The 19219-nt window shown below is 40.3% G+C and overlaps 1 protein-coding gene across 8 annotated transcripts in view; it reads left to right on the forward strand.

The window, feature by feature from the left end:
* LOC128696743 (uncharacterized) overlaps positions 1 to 19219 on the forward strand; it is a 318805-nt gene that overhangs the window by 76368 nt on the left and 223218 nt on the right. Inside the window, exon 1 of one of the 8 annotated variants that reach the window (XM_070094500.1) lies at positions 2126 to 2237. The exons of 3 other annotated variants lie outside the window; for them this stretch is intronic. The gene's annotated coding sequence lies outside the window, so the exon portion shown is untranslated. Of the gene's footprint in view, positions 1 to 2125; positions 2284 to 19219 lie in introns of those variants that run through there. 4 more of the 8 variants (XM_070094499.1, XM_070094503.1, XM_070094502.1 and 1 more) reach the window with 4 other exon arrangements.

Below are 19219 nucleotides of genomic sequence, written 5' to 3' on the forward strand. Positions count from 1 at the left end.
GATGTGGTGGTGGTGTGTTGATGTGATGGTGGTGTGATGTGGTGGTGGTGTGTTGATGTGATGGTGGTGTGATGTGGTGGTGCGTTGTGATGGTGGTGTGGTGGTGGTGTGTTGATGTGGTGGTGTGATGTGATGGTGTGATGTGGTGTGTTGATGTGATGGTGGTGTGTTGATGTGGTGGTGTGATGTGATGGTGTGATGTGGTGGTGTGTTGATGTGATGGTGGTGTGATGTGGTGTTGTGGTGTGATGTGTTGGTGTGATGTGGTGGTGGTGCGTTGATGTGATGGTGTGACGTGATGGTGGTGTGATGTGGTGTTGATGTGATGGTGTGATGTGATGTGTTGATGTGATGTGGTGGTGTGTTGATGTGATGGTGGTGTATTGATGTGATGGTGGTGTGATGTGGTGGTGTGATGTGGTGGTGGTGTGATGTGGTGTGATGTGGTGGTGGTGTGTTGATGTGATGGTGTGTTGATGTGATGGTGGTGTGATGTGGTGGTGGTGTGTTGATGTGATGGTGTGTTGATGTGATGGTGGTGTGATGTGGTGATGGATGACCTGATAGTTGTTGTGGTAATTTGCTTTTGTGTACGAGTACAAAATGTGTATATATTATTTTATGAACCTGTCCCTCTGGACTATTTAAATAATAATAATATTATTACATTATGATTATTATAACTGAAGCAGAAAAATAAGACTAAGGCTCTTGGTGCATATTTTATTAAAACAGGTTTGGCTCTTAAGTATTAATCTCTGATTTAACTGTGAAATACAATGTCCCAATTTTTTTTCGATCGTAGTCCGAATTTTTATTCAGATTATTTTTAATTTCGAACTGAAATGCAGTTTTTTCTTATTTAACTTTATCAACTTAGCCTATACGAAGCAGTCTCAAATACAGCGAAATCTTTTTCTTTTCGCAATTCTTCGAAACTTATTAGTCATTATATTCCTAATTTTACTTATATTTTCTTAGGTCAGACCTTTTATTTCCCGAATCTCCGTGGCTTTAAAAATATAGTATCAACAATACACAATTTTAAATATAGACACCTAAATGCTAATCGTAGTTTCCTGACAGTCGGCCTTTACTATATATTTTATTTTAATAATAAGAATACGAAGAGGAGGATCAACAAGAATTCTTGATATAAATTATACTATGATACTCGGTAGATTTTTTTTTTTGTTAAAACGTTATTCATCGGGAAGCACTACAGTGAGAAAAGTAATCGGGATATCAGTTCGAAAAATAGAAGAGTAACGCCAGTTCCTTGGATCAAGAATACTTTGCTAGTATCAAGGTATTAACTACACACATGACATGATTTGGTCTCAGGCACGTCTGTGATGGCTAAGTTAGCCTGAGCTATCACAGATGTAAGACACCAAATAATAATAAGTCTACACTGGTGACATTAAGACTCAGTGCTGGTGAAATAAAGGTTAAGGAAACGTACGCGAAAGTAGTATAAGTGAGATCCTTTATTGACAACGTTTCGCCCATGCAGTGGCCATATTTGTGGCTTGAAACAGGCTACTGCGTGGGCGAAACGTCCTACTAAAGACTTATTACACACTCCCTTTGTGTCTGTTTCCATCGTGTCGATACTTTACACCATTTTCTTCCAAATAAAGTTTATTTTCCGTGATATATCGTATTATTACATAATATTAATACAGGTGTGATACATTGAAAAGCTGCTTAATAAAAGGCACTGAAGCTACATTTTCCTTCATCGAATTGTTTTAATCAGGTAGTCAGCATGATAAGCTAGGCTAAACTGAATGTTTTAATTTTAATAACCTTATTATGTATCTCATACCCATCCTTCGGGCGATAAAAAATTTAGAGGCATAAGTAAGTTTATTTAGGCACAGGTACATATAGTTACAATTATCATACATAGTGTAAATTACCTACGATAGCCCCAAAAAGAGTCAGTGACTTATTTCCATTGGGGTCCAAGAACTGGGTCGTGTAAGCTTGAGATAACCCATACTTACTCTTTGAGAATTCCTTATTTTTGGTAATTGTGAGTAGAGATGGTGACCCTGGGTGTAGAAGCTCCGCCCATCAGCGTGTGACCCCGCCCCCGTCTGGTTGTGGCAGCTTTACCCAGAGTGAGGCAAGGCAGTACCCATTGGTGGCGGTGGCCAGTCAGTTGGTGTGTTAGCTTTAGTCTGCACAGGCCCCGGTCACCCTCCCTGCACGACGCCTCTGCTGCCCACGTGCGTGTGTCCATTGGCAAGATTAACCACCTGAGATACCCTAGTGGTTAGCAAACTAGCTTGTTTACTAGTGGGAAGTGCAACTAGTTTTGTGGCGTATATTTTATCAAGAATTGTGTTAATCCTGTGCTGTACTGGCATAAATGAACATTTAGAATGAGAGTAATTATAATTAATGATAGGTCGTGATATTATTTTCAATCTGAATTGTTTATTTGTTGGAGAGCACTGAATGTAGCACTTCGTTACAGATGAGGATTATGCGTTGTTAGGTTGTTGGGGTGAGGGGGGGGGAGGAGGAGTATTTGGGCATGGTGATGTCATGAGGTGTTATCTGTCAGGGTGGCGAGGACTATTGAGAACTATTTTTATTTTCTATCATTATTATAATTTGCCTAAAAACCTAAACACACTGGAACATGCTGCCAACAGGTCTGGTCCGGGACTGGGTTGCGGGGTGATCCACGGAAGCGACTACTGGATAGGTAGCCTACAGGTAGTCAAGTCTCTTCGCTGGTTGCAATACGGATTTAACTAACCTACAGATTGGAAATGAAACCTGGACGACGTTTCGGTTCGTCCTGGGCCATTATCAGTCAGCGAAGGAGAAAAGACAGTTCTGGTCTCCATATTACAGAATGAACATAAATCGCTGGAAAACGCACAATGTTGATCCTATGTATAAGAATCCTTTCCTTCGAAAATAGTCTGAAGACTGAATTTGCACTCTCTGGGAAGAAGTAGAATTAGGTGGGGGATATGATTGAAGCGTACAAATGGATAACGAATAAATGTAGGAGATATAAATAACGTGCTGAAAATATCTAACCAAGGCAGGACCCGCAGCAGTAGATTAAAGTTGGATAAGATTTAGAAAGGATATAGGAAGTGCTGGTTTGGCAATAAAGTTGTAGATGAGTTGAACAAACTTAAAGGTAGCTGTCGTTAAGGCGAGAACATAGCTATGGGTGGCTGTAAATATAGGTTCGACGGGTATTGAATGGTATGGCTGGATGTTAGACCTGCTTAACATGGAGCGTTTCTTCATTCTTTTGGCTTAAATAGAGAAATCTAGAGGGAAGCTTAGGACAGTGAGTAGTGAAAAGACAACCAGCTTTCTATGAACGTTTTCCCGAGGTACGCATGTTGTTGCCACCCATGCAGCGTTGTATAGCCCTTGTGGTTTAGCCCTTTTTTTGATTACAATAATAATAATGTTGCCACCCATATCGTGTGCAGCTTGTAACACTATTTAACATGATAATTTAATACACTTGTAGAGGACAGCTTCGTGATAGGCAACAGCCATCGAAGAAAATTTCTGGTATATAGATTGTAATGGTATGTTTACCCCTTCCCACCACCCACGCTTTGATGTCCCACGCCTGGCATGTAACCTACCCACTCCTCCCTCTCCATTATATAATATTCCCTGACTCTTCGTCATCTCCCTGTTCGTTAACTCTCCCTCTATATTTTTACCACTTTTGCCCCTTCCTCCCCATTCACCCCCACCTTCGCCGTCACCTCGTTTCCTCTTCCTTTTCACTTTTCTCACGTCTCCGTCTCACTTTCCATTAAGTCTCTCCTCCATCGCCTCTTTCAATCCCTTTCCGTCACCTCCTTCCCTCTCCCTAACAGTCCCCTACCCTTCCCATCCCTCCCTCCACCTCTTCCTCGTCCTCCACCCACCTCCCTCTCCACAACTTCCATCACCTATCCCTCTCCATCATTTGTCCCCCCTTCCAGGTCCGGTGGCCTGGTGGCTAAAGCTCCCGCTTCACACACGGAGGGCCCGGGTTCGATTCCCGGCGGGTGGAAACATTTCGACACGTTTCCTTACACCTGTTGTCCTGTTCACCTAGCAGCAAATAGGTACCTGGGTGTTAGTCGACTGGTGTGGGTCGCATCCTGGGGGGACAAGATTAAGGACCCCAATGGAAATAAGTTAGACACTCCTCGATGACGCACTGACTTTCTTGGGTTATCCTGGGTGGCTAACCCTCCGGGGTTAAAAATTCGAACGAAATCTTATCTTATCACATCTCTGCTTCGCCACTTTTCCCATCCTAGTTACAGCAGCTGTAACTTGTTCCTTGTCTAGATTGCCCATCTTCCTTCTCACCCTTTCAAACTCTTTCTTCAATCATGTTTATGATCTCCATCACTCATCCTTTCTTTATCCATTCAGTCTTGCTGCCATATCTATCCCAACATCATCCCCCCAAAAATATCTTCTCTTTACATTTGACTTATCTTATTCTCTATATCCCAACGTAATTAAAATTTCTCCTTTTTATGTCCTTTAGTACCCTCCAGCACGGTCCACCAATAGCAACAGCCAAGTGTAAACAGACATTCAACAGGAAAGCCTGGTTCCAGGCTGGGTGTCGAGAGCAGAAAAAACTATCGAAACTGGCCAGAAGTATACTCCATTCTCATACACTCCCCACCTCTCTCTCTCTCTCTCTCTCTCTCTCTCTCTCTCTCTCTCTCTCTCTCTCTCTCTCTCTCTCTCTCTCTCTCTCTCTCTCTCTCTCTCTCTCTCTCTCTCTCTCTCTCTCTCTCTTCCCTCCCGTCTTTGTAAACAAGCAAGTTCATAAAATTGTAGCTTCCATTGGCCAACCATCGGTGGAGGCAGCCAGCGCTCTCGTGGGTTATAATTAATTACACACGGCTAGCGACCCTACGATTGGTTTTGCAATTAACGGTGATTCCGACGCCTTAAAATGAGGCGATTACTCTTGGAGTACAAGGCGGCTAGTTAGATGTTGCACGCTTTTATGGGAGGGGAGGGAGTTCTGGTGGGGTTGTAGGGGGGTGGTTACCTGGTAGGTTTGTTGCTGTTGTAATTTTTTTTACAAACTTTTTGGTATCAAACTTTTACGATTGTGTCTTACGAGGCAGGGAGAGGCAAGAACACTTACTACAGATTATTATTAATTCCGAAGAGTTAATGAACTGGGTAACTCAAGAAAGCCAGAAAGTTTTTCTTATTTCCGTTGATCCTGCGGTCCTCTTCTTTAGGATGTGATCCACGACAGACTACTAACACCCAATTATCAATTTTCTGCTTGGCGAACAAGGGCAGCAGGCGCAAGAAGACTTGCTTATACGTTTCTCCTCCCCCCCCCTCCCGAGATCGAGCCCAGGTCCTTTAGGTTGTGAACAGAACATTACTTAGAAAAGGTAATAGCAAAGTCTCCTTACACTTGCTGCCCCTATTCGCCTAGTAAAAAGGTACTGGTGTTAGTCAAACATTGTTACATTCTGGTGGATAGTTAATTCTTTACTATTTTACCCCTTAAGGGAGGTTCCTTGTTGCTGGTGAGGGGCTCTTGATCTAGGGAATTGGATCTGTGCTCCAGTTCCCTGAATTAAGCCTGAATACCTTCTATTCCCCCACAGGCACAAATATGATAAATTTGAGAATTTTGTTTTATTGCCGCTGATATATCTTGAACTTCCCCAGATGGTTCCTTTGATATTAAAGTGTTTGACTCGGGATTACAAATTCCATTATTATTATTATTATTATTATTATTATTATTATTATTATTGTCATCTATGTTTGAAATATCTAGTCTTTTCATTGTTTTTTTAATGCAAGGAATATTAATGGAAAGTTTTTTTTATATTTCATTATTGTTGTCTTTCAAAGGTACTCTCGTGTCAGATATTGCATTTTACCTTTATTATTAAAATCTAAAAAAATGCCCGTGTAACAAAATAAAAAAGTCTGGCCTAAACAAAAATATTGAAATTAAAAAAAAAAAAAGCCTTTAAAACAAAAGTTTAGTCTAAGCAAAATACTAAAATCTAAAAAAGAAGCCTTTAAGACATAATAAAATAAAGTTTGGCCTAAGCAAATTAAACAAAAACCTGCTGCGACAGGTCTGGCAACAATGTGTCTGGCAACGTTCAAATCTTGACGCGTGGTGTGAGGATGACAGCACCTCAACACTAGAACAAGAGAAGCCGCGTTTGAGCAGCGAGGATGATTGAGATCCCTGAGGAGCACCATTCACATATATTATTATCCAGACTCCTTTAATTACCCAACACCACACGACATAAGGAGAAGCAAGAGAGGAGGTGGAAGGAGGGATCGACTCCTGCGGTTATTATTGAGCTTTTGTTAATTGTGCTATCACTGCACGAGATTCTTGATTATCATTCTAAATTGAGCAATGCTGTTTTAATAGAGTTCAGGTCGAGCTTGTTTCATTGTAGAGTTATTGCACACTATTTATAGTTAATGCTATTGTTTACTAGACATATATGGCCATTATATATAAATGTGCGTGTGCACACGCGCTTGCGCGCACACACGGAATGGTATTCAGCACTTCCTCACACGATATTAATAGAGTAGACCTTCAAGAGGAACAGCAGACATACTTGACAGGATCAAAGAATATTTGAGTGGAAGCAGACGTAGTGTGATCATCTGAGATGTTAGAATAGAGGAGCATGGTATCCCACAAGGTTCTGTACGGGGACCGATGTTGTCTTTGATATTCTTAAAAGACATGCCTCACGGAATTGAATCTTAGGTTTTCCATTTTGCGGACGACGTAAAGCTAACGAGAATAAAAAAAAAGTTACCTTTATGAATAAAAGACATATGTAGTGTTAGGAAACTTTTATTACGGAATGAGAAAAATGTTAACTATGATAGCCATATATATGATGATGCAATTAAATAGATAATGAGGTTTTTGCCTTATCAAGGAAAGCGAGAAGCATCAATTTCAAATTGAGAAAATGTGCAATGCGGAAAGGAACATTTCTTCCAAATAATGGAAGATTGTTGGATCATTGTTGGAATGTGATCCTAGAGGGACTAATGTGTGCTATAAGCAATGGAGACCTTTAAAAAAAAATTTGACCTCAACACTGAAGACGAGATATGAGCGAGCATAGTTCTGCCCCTTCCTTCAAGGAAGGTTCCTTGATGCTGGTGAGGGGCTCGTAATCCGAGGAATTTCACCTGCTCTCCCCTTCTTTTGATCGAACCTGAATGCCTCTCATTTCCTCATGTGTTATATGACCCCTAAAGGTTTAGCACTTCCCATGAATGTAATAATAATAAAAAATAATAGCTTTTTTCCTAAAGCTACAGAGGCTAAGACGGGACATTAAAGGCATAGTTCTTATCCTTTAATTGCAAATACTGCAGACGGGGAGACCACGAGCATAGTTCTACTCCTATAACTACAAACACCGTAGACGGAACACTACGAACACAGCGCTGCTCTTGTAACTTACACCGAAGACTGGACATACCGAGAATGTCTTCTTTTATTTTAAAATTTCATTATCTACAGTTTTCCAACGAGACGTATAAACGCAACAATCGAAAAATTTACTACTCCATACCTATGGAGAGATACCAGAAAATCCTACGCCATAAGGCTTACAGATACACAAAAACAGGTTTTAATACCCGCCACTGATAGCATCGTGGAGGGAGGTACATTTTCAGGAACTTTTTCTCTTCGTGAGTTTCGAACATGTACTCAGCTCTTGGCCACGTACTTGTTCCTTCTCAGGAATGCCGCCATGTTTATCTGATGGTGGAGCACTTGCCACTTGTTGGGGAAGTACACGAAGACACAGCCACTCAGTAGTCTTGGACATATGGTTTAAATGAATTGGAAGGGGGAGAGAGGAACGAGGGACACGGAAGCTACACACCCACATGTGCCAGAGATTAGAAAAACAAATGTAAGAATAGTGAAAGGGGGGAACGAACTATCAGAATTTTATTTAAACTGTGGGGGTAGTGGGGGATCGAACCCTAGCAATTTGGCTGAGGGACGTGTGTGATACCGCGGAGTTTCTAAGCGATTTATGGTCATTGGTTGTATTATCACTCAGCTATTTAAATTGGTTTTATTTGATAAACTAACTCTGAATTAGCTTTGTTTAACAAAGTTTTAATGAGTTTTCGAAGAACCAGTCCCTTGTGAGCAATTTGGTTAAAACCCAGTTGGTATTGATTATATCTATTCATGCACAAATTTCAAGCCTATTTAACTTGCTTTCTGGAGTGTTCAAGTAGTAACCTACAATTATTCCCGGCATGTATATTTTAGTACATATACTTGAATTTGGTCTTCACGCACTCATTACTGTAAAACATATAATAATTAATTATAGTCATGCAGGTGTATCATGTGATATGTTTATGTAGCACAGTTTCTTATCTATTTTGTGTGGTACGATTTATAATTATATATTTTTAGATGCATAAGACACATGTGCAACAGCTGGGTATCTTTATTTATGAAGACGTTTCACCAACTAGCGGCTTTTTCAATTCAATATAAAAATTATTTGCTGGAGACAATAGAAGATGTAATTTTAAGGTGTTCAGTCCCTCGGCCTTAATTGAAGGCGTCCAGTCCCTTAGCCTTTATAAAACTGAAGCAGATGCTAAGGTAGGTTTGTTAGGAAAAGGACAAGACTTCTGACACGGGTCTTAGTTATTTGATGACCCACAGTTGGAGCTTTCGGTCATTTGACCGATGTCTTCCGCTGGCTTACCGGTCCATCCCTTTAAAAACATGGTTATAATTATAAAAGCCATTGGACTGAAGCAGATGCATAAAGACAGACATATATAATGGAGCCAGAGGAGAGGTGCAACAATTGAAAACATCATCACAGGTGGGTGGGATCCACTAGTGGAAGTAGGTCGTCATAAATTTGTCTCCTGAGTACTGGTTATTTGTGTAGTGAAGTAGGTTATGCCCAAGTGTTGGGCCAGAGGGTAGCAATAGAGTATATTGTATATCATTAATAAAATGGTGTTTGACACAGCAACACCGTGTAATTTTGGTACAGAGAATATCTTCTACAAGTCTAACACATGAGGGTATGACCTTACACTAGTAGTCTCTCCCACCTGTGACAGTGTCTTCAATTTCTGTACCCCCCTTCTGGCTCCGGTATTTAGTTGCGTGACCCCTATGTGTTTAACGTTTCAAAAAGAATGTAGTAATAATATGCAATATTATTTAGAATGTTTTGTCTGTATTAAGTAAAGACTTGTTTTATCTATCACGTAAAGACTGTTTTTTTATCAAGACTTGTTTTACCCGTATCAAGTAAAGACTTGTTTTATCTGTATCGAGTTGGTAGGTAAGACACACAGGCAACAGTTAGGCAACTGTTGCCTATGTGTCTTACCTACCAACCTGTCGGTATTGTATACCATTTTGATGTTCATCTTGTCAGACACTGCAACACATGGCCTCTTGGTACAGAAAACACCTTGGACAACCTTTTGTAGTGGGAATTGTTGGATCTGAGAGGGACCTGACATCTCAGTGGCTACATTCTCACTACTACTACTACTCTGCACCTCTCCTTCCGACAGTATTTAAGTCTCCGCACTGTCGCTTGATCTTCAGATAGTTCCTGACTATGGAGCTGAACTTCTCCAGGCTGAGGGACTGACAACCTCAAATTCTACGACTTCAAGGGTGATGGACTGATTACATCATCTTCACATCTCTACTGTTCCTGTCTACTTTCTGTATTCGACTGAAGAAGCCTACTGTGTAGGCGAAACGTTTCGGAATAAAGTTGCCTAACTGTTGCCTATGTGTCTTACTTACCAACCTGTCGGTATTGTATACCATTTTGGTGTTCATCTGTATCGAGTAAAGACTTGTTTTATCCGTATCAAGTAAAGGCTGTTGTTTTATCTGTATCAAGTAAAGGCTGTTGTTTTATCTGTGTCAAGTAAAGGCTGTTGTTTTATCTGTATCAAGTAAAGGCTGTTGTTTTATCTGTATCAAGTAAAGGCTGTTGTTTTATCTGTATCAAGTAAAGGCTGTTGTTTTATCTGTATCAAGTAAAGGCTGTTGTTTTATCTGTATCAAGTAAAGGCTGTTGTTTTATCTATCAAGTAAAGGCTGTTGTTTTATCTGTATCAAGTAAAGGCTGTTGTTTTATCTGTATCAAGTAAAGGCTGTTGTTTTATCTGTATCAAGTAAAGGCTGTTGTTTTATCTGTATCAAGTAAAGGCTGTTGTTTTATCTGTATCAAGTAAAGGCTGTTGTTTTATCTGTATCAAGTAAAGGCTGTTGTTTTATCTGTATCAAGTAAAGGCTGTTGTTTTATCTGTATCAAGTAAAGGCTGTTGTTTTATCTGTGTCAAGTAAAGACTGTTGTTTTATCTATCAAGTAAAGACTGTCACACTTGATACAAAAGTTTCATTGGTTCGGTTTTTATCAGGTTGCTCACTAACCTAGTAACGAATTGTAAATTTTGTTTGTAAGTGTCATTTAACTTGCTGGTGGGGTCTAGCCATATTATCTTTATTGGGAGGCACTGAACTGCTAGGGGGTCATGCAACGCGTGGGGAATGTGAATTAACCAGGCTTAATCCAAGGAAGGAAAGGGTAGCTTCAGTTCCTTGTATCAAGAACTGATCAACATGAACCCTCCTTCCCCCATTGAAGGGGTGCCTATATAATATATATATATAGAGCTACCTTCCTCTGCTTAAACCCACCCTAACTCTCACATCTGTTTTCCTTTAAGCATCAGCACATGGTCTACATTCTCCATACACCTCTTTAGCCCTACAATTTTGCTGTAAATAATGAGTCGTGTGTAGGTATCTCATTGCCTAGCACCTGCCTTGTTTTTCTTTTTTCATACAACTATTTGCTGATTTATGTGAATATGATACTGGTATACAATACCGACAAGTTGATAAATAGACGTATCTATAACAATTAGGTATCTTTATTTGAAAACGTTTCGCCTACTCAGTAGCCTACATCAGTCGAATACAGAGGCAGCAGAATCAGTGAAGATATAATCAGTCCCTTAACCTAGAAGAGGTAGTGTTGAGGTGGTAAGTCCCTCAGCCTCTACACCATAGTCTGGATCAGTGTTCCAGATTATGGTGCAAACTAAAGATACCCAACTGTCACACACATGTGTTTTACTTGCTGATTTATATTTCGTATTCATTTGTGTCCATTCTCTGTACCAATTACATCTTATCACTCATTTATTCCCGTCTTTCATTCTTTGTATTTAACTCCAAACTCATTCATGTTCTTTAGACTGTGCATTCTTAAATCTTTACAGGCCGAACACTGTTGGTGTATGGTTACTTAAATTCTGATTAATTTGTCGTTATTATTTACAGGCCACATGAAAATTGCCAGACAAAAACACCTAACTAAAATTATGAAAAATTTGTGCATGCGCTTTGTTATTTTGTGCCAAAGCTAACTTAGCAACCAGCCTAACCTTGTTAAAATGTCCATATAATATACGTTAATTTCCATAACCAATTTTAAGAATTTACATAGTTTTAACTAACTTTTTCCCTGGTGACGGTGACTTACTTTTTATCGTCCATTCCCATTCGAAGCTGAATACATATATTGAGTGTGTGTGTAGTAGTAGTAGTTATTAGTTTTCAAAGACATTTGTCGATAGATACTTGACATGTACTCGCCTATTTGTGGTTGCAGGGGTCGAGACTCAGCTTCTGGCCCCGCCTCTTCACTGACCGCTACTGGGTCCTCCCTCTCCCTGCCTCATGAGCTTTATCATTCCTCGTCTTAAAACTATGTATGGTTCCTGCCTCCACTGCATCACTTCCCAGACTATTCCACTTGTTAACAACTCTGTGGCTGAAGAAATACTTCCTAACATCCATTTGACTCGTCTGAGTCTTCAACTTCCAATTGTGACCCCTTGTTTCTGTGTCCCATCTCTGGAACATCCTGTGTGTGTGTGTACTCACCTACTCACCTATTTGTGGTTGCAGGGGTCGAGTCTTAGCTCCTGGTCCCGCCTCTTCACCGGTTGCTACTGGGTCCTCTCTCTCCCTGCTCCATGAGCTTTATCAAACCTCGTCTTAAAACTATGTATGGTTCCCGTCTCCACTGCGTCACTTTCTAGGATATTCCACTGCCTGACAACTCTATGACTGAAGAAATACTTCCTAACATCCCTTTGACTCATCTGAGTCTTCAACTTCCAATTGTGACCTCTTGTTTCTGTGTCCCCTCCCTGGAACATCCTGTCTTTGTCCACCTTGTCTATTCCGCGCAGTATTTGATATGTCGTTATCATGTCTTCCCTGACCCTCCTTTCCTCCAGTGTCGTCAGGCCGATTTCTCTTAACCTTTCTTCATAGGAGATTCCCCTTAGCTCTGGAACTAACCTTGTCGCAAACCTTTGCACTTTCTCTAATTTCTTAACGTGCTTGATCAAGTGCGGGTTCCAAACAGGTGCTGCATACTCCAGTATGGGCCTGACGTACACGGTGTACTGTGTCTTGAACGATTCCTTGCTAAGGTATCGAAACTCTGTTCTCAGGTTTGCCAGGCGCCCATATGCTGCAGCAGTTATCTGGTTGATGCGTGCTTCCGGAGACATGCTCGGTGTTATACTCACCCCAAGATCTTTCTCCTTGAGCGAGGTTTGCAGTCTTTGGCCACCTAGCCTATACTCTGTCTGCAGTCTTCTGTGCCCTTCCCCTATCTTCATGACTTTGCATTTGGCGGGGTTAAATTCGAGAAGCCAGTTGCTGGACCAGGTGTCCAGTCTGTCCAGGTCTCTTTGAAGTCCTGCCTGATCCTCATCTGATTTAATTCTCCTCATTAACTTCACATCGTCTGCGAACAGGGACACTTCTGAGTCTAACCCTTCCATCATGTCGTTCACGTATACCAAAAATAGCACTGGTCGTAGGACCGACCCCTGTGGGACCCCGCTCGTCACAGGTGCCCACTGTGATACCTCATTACGTACAATGGCTCGTTGTTGCCTCCCTGTCAGGTATTCTCTGATCCATTGCAGTGCCCTTCCTGTTATATGTGCCTGATCCTCTAGCTTATGCACTAATCTCTTGTGAGGAACTGTGTCAAAGGCCTTCTTGCAGTGTGTGTACTCACCTATTTGTACTCACCTATTTGTGGTTACAGGGGTCGAGTCTTAGCTCCTGGCCCCGCCTCTTCACCGGTTGCTACTGGGCCCTCTCTCTCCCCGCTCCATGAGCTTTATCAAACCTCGTCTTAAAACTGTGTATGGTTCCTGCCTCCACTACGTCATTTTCTAGGCTATTCCACTGCCTTACAACTCTATGACTGAAGAAATACTTCCTAATATCTCTCTGACTCATTTGTGTCTTCAACTTCCAATTGTGGCCTCTTGTTTCTGTGTCCCCTCCCTGGAACATCCTGTTTTTGTCCACCTTGTCTATTCCACGCAGTATTTTATATGTCGTTACCATGTCTCCCCTGACCCTCCTGTCCTCCAGTGTCGTCAGGCCGATTTCCCTTAATCTTTCTTCATAGGACATTCCCCTTAGCTCTGGAACTAACCTTGTCGCAAACCTTTGTACTTTCTCTAGTTTCTTGACGTGCTTTATCAAGTGCGGGTTCCAAACAGGTGCTGCATACTCCAGTATGGGCCTGACATACACGGTGTACAGTGTCTTGAACGATTCCTTACTAAGGTATCGGAATGCTGTTCTCAGGTTTGCCAGGCGCCCATATGCTGCAGCAGTTATCTGGTTGATGTGTGCTTCCGGAGACATGCTCGGTGTTATACTCACCCCAAGATCTTTCTCCTTGAGTGAGGTTTGCAGTCTTTGGCCACCTAGCCTATACTCGGTCTGTGGTCTTCTGTGCCCTTCCCCTATCTTCATGACTTTGCATTTGGCAGGATTAAATTCGAGAAGCCATTTGCTGGACCAGGTGTCCAGTCTGTCCAGGTCTCTTTGAAGTCCTGCCTGGTCCTCATCAGATTTAATTCTCCTCATTAACTTCACATCATCTGCAAACAGGGACACTTCTGAGTCTAACCCTTCCATCATGTCGTTCACATATACCAAAAATAGCACTGGTCCTAGGACCGACCCCTGTGGGACCCCGCTCGTCACAGGTGCCCACTGTGTGTGTGTGTGTGTGTGTGTGTGTGTGTGTGTGTGTATGTCTACTCACCCATTTGATTTTGTAGGGGTCAATACATAGCTCCTGTCCCCTCCTCTTCAATGATCACTACTAGGTCCTTTCTCGCCCTGTTCCATGAGCTTTATCAAACCTCGTCTTAAAACTATGTATGCTTCCTGCCTTCACTACGTCACTAGCCAGACTATTCCACTTCCTCACATCTCTATGACTAAAGAAATACTTCCTAACATCCCTTTTGACTCATCTGAGTCTTCAAGTTCCAATTGTGACCCCTTGTGTCTGTGTCCCATCTGTGGAACAGCCTGTCTCTGTTAACCTTGTCAATTCCTAGCAGTATTTTGTATGTCGTTATCATGTCTCCCCTAACCCTCCTGTCTTCCAGTATCATCAGGCCGATTTCCGTTAACCGTTTTTCGTAGGACATTTCCCTTAGCTCTGGAACTAGTCTTGTTGCAAACCTTTAACTTTCTCTAATTTCTTGACGTGCTAGACCAGGTGTGGGTTCCAAACTGGTGCTGCATACTCCAGTATGGGCCTGACGTACGTACACGCTGTACAGAGTCTTGGGTCTTGTGTGTGTGTTTATATTATCTTCCACTATTCACATAGCTGCTCATGACGAAGGAAAGACAATAAATAACAGAAACATATGCAGAAAAGGATGTCAGATTAACATAACTCGTTTAATTATTCTTTGCTGTGTAGGAAAGTTTTGATGCGAAAAATTCCTAACCCGATAAGATTAATTTAGGAAATATATATTGTTTGAATCGCTACTGGTGAAAGATACGTCACCGATAACAGAAATGTGCGTAAACTACTTAAAAAGTGTCTCAAACTTACTTTGTGTATTAGTAAAAAAAAAAAAAAAACTGCGCAGGCAGAATCGTAACCATAAATTAAAAACCGAGCAGGGTCACATTTATCAACTTTTTACAACTTTTTACCATTACTATTTTATAGCTTTCTTTAATATTTTGTTTGCTGAATATACCAGCTGCCTGTGTTACGCTCCGGCGGTGACTTAACTTTAATCATTTGTGAGATTGTACCCAACAAGTCAGGTCGTCCTGTCATTGAGCATGTCGACGTTTATGGCCTTAATAAATTAGCCATGATGATTTTACTTTGGCGTTTTTTGTTCAAGGGACCCATGGTTTAAAGGAGTTAAGAGTCCTTAATGAGACATAATGGTGGGAGAGAGTAAAACTGGTATAGCTCACAGTGAAGTAAGTGTCCTGTTGCCTCTAGGGAATATCCTACACCAAAAGCTTAAAAGATCGAGGGCCGCCAGCAAGTCGTATTGTGCTACGCTAAAAGGGTTGACAGTGACGTTTATCTTTATAAGAGGCAATTAAGATTAGAGGTAATTGGATAAAAGGTATAAGATGCTCTCTCTCTCTCTCTCTCTCTCTCTCTCTCTCTCTCTCTCTCTCTCTCTCTCTCTCTCTCTCTCTCTCTCTCTCTCTCTCTCTCTCTCTCTCTCTCTCTCTTTCTCTTTCATACGTTTAGCTGTTTTTTTTATTAGGTAAAATAATTGAAAAACGGTATGGTGTAAGAATCACGTACATTATTTTCAAGAATTAGTTACCAATTATTATAATGGAGCTTTATCAAAGATCTTCCTAATTCAGTATACAAAACATCATATTCTTTACATTGTTTTACTGTCTCGAAAACCTTAGTGAAAATGGTTAGTAAATTAGTAAGGCAACAGTGTCCCCTTAGTAAAACCGTGTCGAGATTCATTGATCAAATATATCTTTAAAGGTGGCTTCGAATTGCATCATCAGTTATTGAATCCATCGATTTTCCTGCAGTTGAGGTTAGGCTGATTTGAGCTAAGGGCCTCTCTCTCCCCCCAAGTAAGTGGGTATCACATTTGCCATTTTTTCCACTTACTAGTACAATACCAGTTGGTAGTGATCTACTGAAAAGTCTAGCGAATAGTTTGCCAAGTTCCTTTTTACATTCCTTATCACCTTGAAAACAGCTCGTCAGGGCTGGATGACTAGTTTCAGTATATCAAGCTGAGGACCATGTCACGAGTGACTTTGATATTGTGTAATTTATTCTCGTCCTGGTTTGTATAATTATTGATCTCTGCGATTTCATTTGCATCCTCTATGTAAAATCAGAGAAGTATACAGTTCTTTGACACTAACAGTAAGCTGACCAAAGTTACAGTTAAGCAAGCCTATCTTTTCCCCCCCTAATCCTATGCCTATATACTTGAAAGAAACTCTTTGGGTTGGTTTTTTATTCCCTCGCAACCTTAGTTTCATATTCTCTTTTGGCTTTCTGGACGCTTTTATTTTGACCTCTCTTAAACTGAAGATATATTGGTCAATAAAGGGACCCCTCTCTTCTTTTGATTCACACATGCCATTTTTTTTCATCTAAAGATGTTTAAGTCTAATTCATCCATTTAAGCTCGTCTGTATTTGATTTAATCACTCTATTAGGAATATGTGCATCCTGGGTGGCTCGTACAAAGTTTTGGAAAAAAAAAATCATACGGACAACCAGCACTTCCGTCTGTCTGGCCTTCCTCGTGATAATGAGATTCCAGTTAACCTAGTCTTCACTTCCCTTAACTTTATATAATCTGCAGCGCGAAAACTGGGACCTTGACTCTGTCATTATTAAGATAATTATCTGAGAGTGCTTTCTCCAAGTTCTTTATTAACTGCGAGATCACTGATCAGAGATTCCCTGTTTTTCTAGAACCAAGTCGAGCAGGTTATTTCCTCTAGTGTGTTCTAATAGAAATGTTTTAAAAAGTAGTCCTGGACTGTTTCTCGATATTCGCTAGATTTCAGGTTTCCTGTCAGATTGCTCCAATCAGTTTAGCTTTAGATAAAATCTCCCATTAAAACTGCATTTTCATATCTAGATGCAATTTGGCAATTTTTGTACCGTATCAATTTACCATGGTCACTTTCAAGGTTTGGAGGGTCTGTAGGTTACACTTAAGATTAGCTTTTCATTACCTTCGAGAAATTGCATTCAAACAGAATCAGTATCTGGCACTTACACCTTTATTTAATTTCTGATACAACAGTTTAAATTTTCCTTAGCATATAGAGTAAATCCTCCCCCTTTGCGTTTGACTCTTATCATTGTAGAATTATTTATACCCCTGTATATGGCATTCAACAGGCATGGCCCAAATTTTTCATATTGAACCAGGTCTCGGTAATTGAAATAATATCTGTTTCCTCCACATGCAGTTCGTCTATTTTATTTCCTGTGCTCCGGCTATTTATGCAGGAGATGCTAAGTAAAATCTTGCCTTGCTGTTTTCTGTTTTTTGAACGTTTTCCTAACATTTCTTGTCAATTTTTACTTTCTCCGTCTCTTGTACGACAACCCCTTTGTTTCCCACATATATTCATCTCTGTCTTCTATCAGTTTGAAGTCATCCACAATTTAGCAACAGCTCCTTCGACTAAATTGGCTAATACTACCACACCCAGGCCTAGAAAGATACACCCCGTCCTTTGCATAAATATCATGTTTACCGTATAAATTATTTTAGGCGTGTTCAGATGTACTCTAATTCTTCTTTATCTGAAACTATCAAGGGATAGTCGTAAAATATTTTCCATTATAGGATTCATTTTTAGTAGGAAATAGGATTAAAAGTGATTATGTGGTAGAGTATTTAATTTAATTTACTTCCCAACTGTTCAAGGACTATAGATGATCAAGATAGGGGTACGTAATTACCCATTCAAGTCTCAGAAATAAATTTATAGCCATGATAATGGTAGCAGTTCAGAGTAGCAGTTTTTGCATTCTAATATTTAGTTACCAACAACTAGACTAATTAGGTTTTACATTTACTCAGTAATTTGCTTTATACTATCCCCAATCATAATTTTTTTTCTTTGTCCTGATTCAGTTCAACAGCAGCCTAGTTTTAATCTCGATTGTAAACCAATACCGGCCCACCAAACGGCCAAGCTTGAACTTAATTCAAACCAATATTACCAAAAATGTTTTTTACAGTAAAATATCCTGATTCAAGTTCTAATCCAGTCACGTAAGTTTAATACTAGTTCTAAACTGGTAAACTATTAGACCAACCTTATTTCCATTCTAGTCAAATATTCTCATAATCATCTATGATTAAGTTTAAAATTAGTAAAGCACTAGTCTACTATGATATTAGTTTAGTCATTCTTGTGAGCCAGCCCAGCTTTAGTATGCATCTACGAAATAGCTACCCATACTTAGTTCTAATTGACTATTTTAGGTCAATTTAAGTTATTTTTTAGCACATTATTTCACTCCAAATTTACTCCTTACCCACTTCTAGCTTACTTCTAGACCATCTTTAATCTTAGCCCTCATGACCTGCAGTACATAATCGCTCCCAAAAGGGAAAATGTTAGCTAACGTTATACAAATTGTTACATAGGTAAATATAGCCAATTAATATAGTAAGTTTTTTAATGGTCAAAGTAGGATGCTAGGTTAGTTTGTGTGCAAAATAAAAAAAATGGCATATCACAAGTTTGCATAACTATAACTTTTCCCTGTGGGCTAACCTTCAGGTGGTCACGGAATAAATAAAGCTGGTCGTCATTATCTGCATTGTATCTTATTTACATAGTGTCGGTATATACCTGTTCATTGTCATCCCCAGGGAAGTACAGAGAGCCTTCACTATTAGACTATCGGTCTTAAATCTCCTTGCAACCCAACATGAAAAAAATCGAAGTTTAAGTTTCACCAAAAAACGTAACTAAGTCAAGATTATGTCGAGGGGTGACACACTTGGAGGTTATTCAGAATGACTTTAATTGGCTATTGTCCACAGATGTAATTCTCTGCGTTGAAGGTACACAACACAGTCTTGGGTTTCCTTGCCTCCCCTGATAAGGTATCCGATTCCCGAGGTGGTTGTGCAAGGAAAAAAGAAAGTTACCCCTGCAAGATGAGGAGTTTCGCGGGTTTTACTAGGAAGATCATGTTACTGGCAGGATGGAGGAGTGTGTTGTTATCTTTGACGA

The sequence above is a fragment of the Cherax quadricarinatus genome, chromosome 46, assembly GCF_038502225.1.
Source record: "Cherax quadricarinatus isolate ZL_2023a chromosome 46, ASM3850222v1, whole genome shotgun sequence".
NCBI lineage: Eukaryota > Metazoa > Arthropoda > Malacostraca > Decapoda > Parastacidae > Cherax > Cherax quadricarinatus.